At 37.6% G+C, this 8860-nt stretch overlaps 1 protein-coding gene across 1 annotated transcript in view; it reads left to right on the top strand.

The window, feature by feature from the left end:
- The first annotated feature begins 2219 nt into the window (after positions 1-2219).
- Positions 2220-8860, top strand: part of rasa3 (RAS p21 protein activator 3) — an 80494-nt gene continuing 73853 nt past the window's right edge. The window contains exon 1 of the mRNA XM_057831173.1: positions 2220-2346. The gene's annotated coding sequence lies outside the window, so the exon portion shown is untranslated. The remainder of the gene's footprint in view (positions 2347-8860) is intronic.

The raw sequence follows: 8860 nt of genomic DNA, 5'->3' as shown, positions 1-8860 counted from the left end.
CTTTGAAGTTGCCTTTATATTTCAAAGAAAGAATTGTTTACGATGACCTGGTTTGGTCCCTTTTTTTGTGACACCTTGAACTTCATGTCCAAACTGTTGTTTCCTTCACTAACCAATTATAAATCATCATTTTGGGCCCAAAAAGACCAAAAATTCCAAAATCGTTTTGTCAAAATTTTTAATATTGATGTCCAATTGACAACCAAACATGCGTAACGAACCGTTTTGAAACTTTGTAATATTTATTCAACATGTTAGGATGAACATTCAACCAAAAAAAATTAGAATAAATAGTCTTATATTTGACAATTCAACATAAACAACAGGTATAGCCATAGGCGTTTTTTGCCTTTATACATGCTCTAGTCAAAACAGGTTATATACAGCAGACCAAACAGTGAAGAACAGTGAAAAAATATATACCATCTAACACAAAAAGTGTTTAGAGGCCATCTCTTTATGAGTTTAGGTATTGCGGCCCATCACCTGATGAAAACTATGTACACACAATCAAGCTTCTTGAACACACATTTATATACACAAATTGAGAATGCTGATTGTGGGGGAAAAAATATATATATAACATTGGGGAAAAAAGTATTTTCAAAAATATTTACAATAAACAAGTTAAATTTTTGTCAGGCTTGCCACTCTGAAAAGCAGTTTCGTCCTGGAATTAGACACAGGGCTACATCACACAGCTCACACTTCCATGGGGTGTTGGTCCTCTTTCCACCCTTCCATTTTCATTTCACTTTACTTTCATTGTCACTATAAATGTACATGAAAAAAGTCAGTATTTATGAAAATAATAAAGTATAAAATAAAAATATATACAGCAATAAATAATAATGGAAATCTATATGTATGACAATAGAAAGAATACCATAGCTGAATATGTGCTACATCCCTAATCTTCATATAGAAAGTAGAACACCACAAATTATAAATTCCTGCCTGGGATACCCACAGTGCACGTACGACTTTGATCTGATATGCACATTTTATTATTATATTCACAAACACACACTTATATTGCATCAAAATTAACTTTGTCTTGCAATATAAAAAGAAACTTTCAAAAGAAACTTTTTCATCATAAAAAAAAAAAAAGAGTGAGTTGGCTTACCTCTGCTCGTCGATGGCGTCACCCACGTGTTCAAATTCACTCGAGGACTCTTCCGAAGAAGACGATGATGACGAATTTGGACCATCCTCTTCCTCAAGTTGATCAAAAAGCACAATTGCCTGCGCTAAATTTAGTTTTCCGTTCATTGTCAAAGTCACACAAAGTCGCTGCTCGAACCAAACGGCCGTCGCTCGCCACCTCGCTGCTTCAGAACACTCCTCCCCTCTCGTTCGGTAGAACCTCGCGCGGCAGTTATATTTATAAAAAAAATAAATAAAAAAAAAACACATTTTTTGCTTCCACTGTGACTTCGAAAGGGTTCGTTTGATTTGTGTTTTTTTCATGGAGCTTCCGTTTTGAAAAAGGACAAGAAATGATGGAAATATAGACATAAACAAATGATCCATGCAGCGTTTTAATGTTTTTTTTGAGAGGACAATAAAACTATAAAACTTAAATGACAATATCTCACGTTCTAGTTGGTCGATTGACTTCAAATAATAACGAGAGTAAACCGCAACTTCCGCACTTTAAAACGAGACCAACCAAAGGCATAAGGGTGACGTAATTAAAACGTGAGGGCGCTTCAAAGACGACATGCGCTGAGGACGCGCCGGCGCGTCCTTCGACTCTCAAGGGTTAATACATTTAAAGCGTGCCGCCTCTGTCTGGATAGAAATATTCATTTTTATTCAAAAAGAATTATAGCCATATAGTATATACCCAAAGACACAAATTCAAATTCTAAGAGGTTACTCAACAGGCTTTATTATTCCAAAAAAATAAAAACGCAAAAAACAACAACAACAAAAAAAACCTTGCAATTAAATAATAATAAAAAGATAATATAATACAAATGTAATCCAGTCAATACACACACACAGTAGGCTATGTACCAACTAAACATTTTTATTAATTACTATCACGACAATTGTCATTGAGAAATTGTTATTCCCTCTCAATCGTTATTCTCATTTAAAGTTCTGACAAACGATTTAACCAGCATGTTTCCAAACCCAGCAGTTTAAAACTATATTTCCCATAATGCCTAGCGCGGCTTAGCTCACTGACAGCTAGCGAGCACCGGTAGCCGAGACAAATATCAAACATTACTATAAAAGTTTACAATCATCGGCAGCATAACGATGCGACGCCAAACGGGATTTTACACATCACACAAGTACAAAGCTCCGACAGAAGTCAACAGTTGCCGAAAAGTAAGTTTAGCAAGAGTACATACTGATAGCATGTGAGATCCTGTTGTGACGAAGGTTTGTTTGTGAATGACAATTGACAGTTGACACTATGGTCATGCCAGCCTGTGACTGCGCACACACGCGCAAATTTGTATCCAAAGTTTAAAAAAGGTATTTTCGTCTTAATTGCTCTTTTGGGTACATGACAATTTGATTATATACATATTGATTGTAATAAAAGTGTTAACAACTGGGCGGGCTCTGTAGGAGCATGTTACAGGCAGCACAGTACCATAGTATTCTGTGCAAAGCATCAGTCAATTTTAACACACGCTAATTGGTCACGTGAACAATAATGAAAACTGGACATTTTCATGAATTTATAAAAACCCGCCGGACGCCCCGGACAGGATGTGAAAAGTGGACATATCCGGGCAAATGAGGACGTAGGATCGATGTAATTTGGAAGGCTGCATTTATCATTAAATGTAATTATTGACACATGAAAGTCCTACATGGACATACTTTAGGCTTATAGTTTGTTGTGTAGTCACAGTTATGTGACTACACCATCCTGGTGTAGTCAGTCATCGGTTCAGTTTCCATTCAATACTGTGATTCAAAACAACTGCTATGTTTGAAAAAATAAAGTTTGATTATTTTCACCAAGAAGTTCTTTAGATTTCCGCTTGGCCTCATAAGGTACGTTTACTGACATGTATGTTTAATCCTCCAATTATCTAATGGCAACCTACCGAAAGACAGAAAACTGGTTTGTTTTTCTGTTGTTTTGGTCGTTGGAGTATAGTCTAAAGCGCCTCCCTGCAGATGCATTGATGAAAACACATAAGCAGTTTAAAAATAACAAATGAGATTATCCTCCTAGCACAGTTCACATTGGTCCTTTTGTTCATCACAGATCAAATCAGATTTTGAGGAATCTACTCTGATTTGTTTCAAGCCCTATATGGAGAATAATACTTGAGAAGATTAACTTGGTACATGTCAAACACCATCTGTTCCATTCCCCACTCAACTATGAAGTACAGTTATGTACATTATGGACAATATGGGGTGCTGTGTTTATGCTAGAATAAACCACAATGGTGTTGCACAGTTAATCTAAGTGTGACAACACCCTCACACGCTGCGGTGGTGGTTGACCAGTATGTATCTTAAGCAGTCGCATACTCACTGACCTGTTCGAATTCAGAAATTAACATTTCTTCCCTGTCTTTGGCTTTACAATTTCAGACAAATATCCATTTTAAGATGCATATTCTATTTTCCCTGTGAAATAGTTGAGATACTTGCATCCTTGTTGTCAAACAGTTTCAGCAAAAAGTGCGCATAATTTTTCACTCACAGGCTTGTGGTCTACCACAGGGCGTAGTCACAACTGCAACGTTGAAATAAAATGTGGTTCGATGCATTATTTCCCTTTATAATGCAGTATGCATCTTAGATGCAACAGGATGTGGCTACATTGGTAAACCTACACACTTACTGTTTTGTTGCAATTGCAGGAATCTGGGCTCACTCATGGTGGTACATTTGGCTGACTTAGGTTCAAGCAATGTGGTTTAATTCCCACTCAATGACCAATTCGCTGGGACAGGCTCCAGCTCACTTACGATTCTTAACAGGATAATCAGCAAAGAAAATGGATGGATGGATGAATGGGGTCTGGCTAATGCCCCTTTTATGCAGCAATTATATTACCAGTATTATTTTTGTTTGAAAATTGACCCAAAGCTCCAGATATTCATGTATACACAACTTTGTAGCCCACTGTTTTGTGGCGAGTGTGATTTTTGCTCTCAGGCATGTCTAACAGGCTAAAAGGGATGCAGCCTAATTAGCTTTAGAGCTTTTCACAAGGAGTTGCTGCTAATCTCAAAACTGAAGCAAACTGTAATTTCTGATAAAGGAGAAGTCCAACTTGTCTTTACACTCACATCTCTGGTTTGACAGTCTGAGTTCATATGCTATGCACCAGTGCCAAGTTATTTTTAGAATGGTTGCCATTATGGTCTTGTAGGCGTGGCCCAATGGGCTCAAGTACAAGTTGATAATAGAACTCCCTGGGCCTTCCACCTGAATTGATCCTTAATCCCTCTCTGACATACCTCCCACAAGTCAAGTCAGCACTGTAGAAAACCTTCCATCTGTTAAATTGCTCCCAATTTTAGGGGCAACAGGAATAGTGGATCACTATCTTGTCAGGGCTCTTCATGTTCTATATTACCGAATTCGTCAGTACTTTATTGAAGTTGATTCAGTACAGTATATTTAAAGTAGGGACGTGCAATTGGAAGAAAGTTATTGAGTCAGATCCATAATATCATCAAAAGATTGAAAGAATCTGGAGAAATATCTGCATGTAATCAGCAAGGACAAAACTAACAAGGAATGCCGGTAAATTACAGGGCATAGCATTCAAGCCCTCTGGCAGCACAGCATTAAAAAGAGAAAAGAGACATAATTGTTTAAAGGATACTGCCACTTTGGCTCAGAAACACCTCAGAAAACCATTATCAGTTAACACAGTTTATCACTACATCCAAAAATGGAAGTTGAAACTCGACTCGAAACTCGAAAGCCAGCAACAACATACATATAGGTAAGCACCTTCTTTAGGTCCAAGCTTATCCGAGCTGCCCTGAAGCAAATTAGAAAAGTGTAATGTGGTCTGATAACTCAAAATTTCAAATTGTTTTGGGAAATCATGGATGGCGTGCCTCCAGGCAAAAGAAGGAAAGGCGATCCAGATTGTTTTTAGTGCAAAGTGCCAAAGCCAGCATCTGTGATGATATGTTTGGTGTTTGTGCCCATGACATGGTTGATTTGTAAAGGCACCGTTTATGCTTATCAAGTATACAGCTTTTGGAGCATTATATGCTGCCATCCAAGAATTGTCTTTTTCAGGGATGTCATTGCGTATTTAAGAAAGTCAACGTCAAGCCGCAATCTGCATGTGTTACTTTGTAGCAAAAGAGTATGAGTACTAGACTGACCTGCCAGCAAACCAAGCCTATTTATAATATATGATACATTATGAAGCAAAAAATACAAAGTTGGAGAGCCAGACTCTTGAGCAACTGAAGATGCAGATCAAGCAAGAATGGGGAAGAATTCAACCAATAAAGCTTCAACAATAAGTGTCCTCTAGCCTGGAACCCCAGACTCAACGCTGTTCCAGCCATTGAGTCTGGCCACCATTCAGCGGATAAAATTTCCAGGGCAGAGCAAGCCACAGCAAACAGACAGTGGAGTGGACCAATCAGCGACGGGCGGACGTGACGTTAGTAAAGCGACGAGGGACTTGCGTGCGGAAGTAAACATACGAGGAGAGCGGCGTTTATTCAACATGGCGAGCGCGAGACAGACTGTTGTCAATGATTTGTGTCTATGTGTTTTTGGTCATTTAAAACTGATTTTACCGTGGATTGGAACATATTCTCGGCTCTCCTGTTCGCCATCTGTTTTGTTGTGGAGAAGACTTCCGACGTGTAAGAGTGACGTTGCTCGTTGAGAACACATCATGCAAATAAACAAATCTGATTGGACGGTTGATTTTGTTCTTGCTCAAAAGGCCGTTAATGGGCTGGGTCCCAGACTATTCTCACAGTGTTGGAAAAATGCAGGGAGAACAGTCTGGCCGTGCCAGGCAAAGTGTCCTCAGTTCCCCAATGCTTATTGAGTGTTGTTAAAAGGATAGATGATGTAACACACTGCTGAATATGACCCTGCCCCAGCCTTTTCTCAACATCTTGCAGACATCAAAATAAAAATGAATGAATATTTGCAAATAAAAAAATATTAGTTTAACATGAAAAAACACATTATAGCAATTTATATAGTTAAATATATACTGTAGGTTCAAAGTGATCCACAAATAATTGCATCCATTTTTATTCATGTATTGCAAATAAGTTGAACTGCAGTTTGTTAATGTATAGGCACATGTGTTTGCATATCTTTTCGCTGTTTAGGAAAAATCTGCAATTGTAAAATACATATATTCTAAGTCAAATGTTTTTTCATGACAGAATACTTAGTTTGGATGAGTGAAGGATGGGGGCACACTGGTAGGCTTTAATCACACCCTATACAATGCAACATCATAATGATGGCTAAATTATATGGACATGGAACAGCCCATAATTATGGGCTTTTCAGAAAGTATAATTTTAGCTGTTGGCAAGGTTGGTAACCATGCCCGCATACTTGAATTTAAACCCATCGCTGAGCTTTGGCAATGAATGTTTCCTGCATCTTCAAGTGACTTGACTGCATCTGGTTGGTAACTATCATGTAAAAACATTTGATTTATAATATACAGTGAAGAAAGTAAGTATCTGAACACCCTGCCATTTTGCGCGTTCTCCCACTTAGAAATCATGGAGGAGTTTGAAATGTTAGGTGCATGTCCACTGTGAGAGATAATCTAAAAACAAAAATCCAGAAATCACAATGCATGATTTTTTTCAAACAATTTATTTATATGATACAGCTACAAATGAGTATTTATGCGAAAAATAAACGTATGAATCTGCAAAATCAGCTGAATCCTTAGTCCTTCTCATCCAACAGTACGGCTGATGAAGAGGACTCCTTCCTCCGTACACGTCACAGCACCCTCTTTCTCAACTCGAGACTGTTGCCGGAAGTCACTCATTTTCATGGCGCGGGATTAAAAAAACTAAATAAATATAGCGATCGCTTAAACACACATCCAAGCGCTCCATATCATTCAGGAGCATAAAATACCACGTGTATTATGAAATAAACATGCTTTTTTGTGTCACAGGCACTTTAAGTTGGATATCAAAGGTATCAACTAAATGCTTAATAGACTTTCCATAGTATAGGACAGCGTTCAAGTTTGATCCATTGCAGGTAATGATTGCAACAAACTAGAACTATACATTAACCTATTCCTTCTTAAATAGTGGAGCAGGACTTCCAAGAGGATGAAATGTGACGCCAGGGGAATGCCTGTGACCCTAGGGAATTTTTTCTTATTTACCATCTGAAAATACAAGTTTATTTGTACATCCACTACAGTGGATGGCAGTGGCACTCTCTTTTTGAGATTGTGTGCTCGGGGTATCAGGCCCATGTGTAGTGTTTTTTCTTTTTTTTTTTTGCACTGAGTATGCACATTCAAAAGATAGAGTGGGACACATGAAACCAAGTGAACAAACCATCATAAGATCATTTGAAAAAGTGCTCAACAGGGGTGAAAAGAAAGTAGAGAGAGATGAAATGAGACAAAGAACTGTTGCCCAAAAGCTAAGATAGGGAAATATTATTTGTGTATTGAGCTTGGCTTCACATTGACTATGGTGGGAGAAGAGGAAAGACTGGTGCGTTCACTGTGTCTTAAAGCAGCAGACAGAATGAAGCCAAATAAATTAAAGCACCATTTACAGACATTAAACCCCATTCATGCTTATAAGCAGGGGTGAAAGTGGCTAGAATTTCTTGCAGGAACTCCCCGACGTGAAGGTCACCACGGAGCCAGAAATTTTGTTTATTTATTTTTATTTATTTGTATTTATTTTCTTTTGGGGGGGGCTGCTAAAACTACTGAAATGCAAATAAAACTGTTTTGGCACAGTTATTTCTATAAAACATACAAAAACTGATTTTCATTCAAAATTGTATTTTTTAAATGATTTGCAAAATAAAAGCTAACAAAAACAGCAACAACCCCAACCTCCATCTCCTAATTTTTATTTTCCCTCATTTCCTCACATACTAAATGCCAAATCTAAATTTTAACTTCTTATGAACATAGAATGTATATTAAAATTGAAGTTAATGTACACATTTACTTTCGCTTTTCTTTTTTCTAATTAATAATAAAGATATAAGTAACATACATTCAGAAAAATACAAATGACTTATATAATGCAGAGTGAAATGGAATATATTTTGAAGATCGCGCAAACACTGACTTGTTTAAATCATAAGGAAATGAATAAGGAGCCTAATATAAATGAGCAAATATAAGTCCAAAGTGCACATTGACAGCTAAGATGTTCTGAACCTCCCCACAAGAGCAAATAAAACTAAATATGATAAATAAGCCTCCTCAACTCTTTCCTTGCTCTTAAAGACTTGATCCATTTTCTGTTGCATTGCCCTTTTTTATGTCGCATCAATTCAAAAAACTTTTTTTGTTGTTGTTGCTTTTCCAGAAAACATGCACTAGCTAGCTAACTATCTCTGCTGATTACGTGTCAGGATGTCAGCCAATTGAACGGATAAATGAGTCCAGGCATTTTGCTTTGCTGCGTGCATTCGCGTATTGACGTGACTCATCATTGTCAGACTCTGACAACTGCAGCAGCTAGGGAAACCTCCATGCCGTCCGTGGATTAAAATAAATAATAAATATCGGTGGAAACGGATTACGCTACACAACCACTTTATTATGCTTGTTGTCAACACTTGTGTATGTAAATCTGATGTTGGTAAATTGTTTTCTTCTTATAGATGAAATGCATGTGTGGCAGCTCAGCAT

The sequence above is a fragment of the Corythoichthys intestinalis genome, chromosome 1 (assembly GCF_030265065.1).
Source record: "Corythoichthys intestinalis isolate RoL2023-P3 chromosome 1, ASM3026506v1, whole genome shotgun sequence".
NCBI lineage: Eukaryota > Metazoa > Chordata > Actinopteri > Syngnathiformes > Syngnathidae > Corythoichthys > Corythoichthys intestinalis.
Note: the sequence above shows the minus strand (reverse complement) of the source record. Positions and strands in the feature narration are given on the sequence as shown.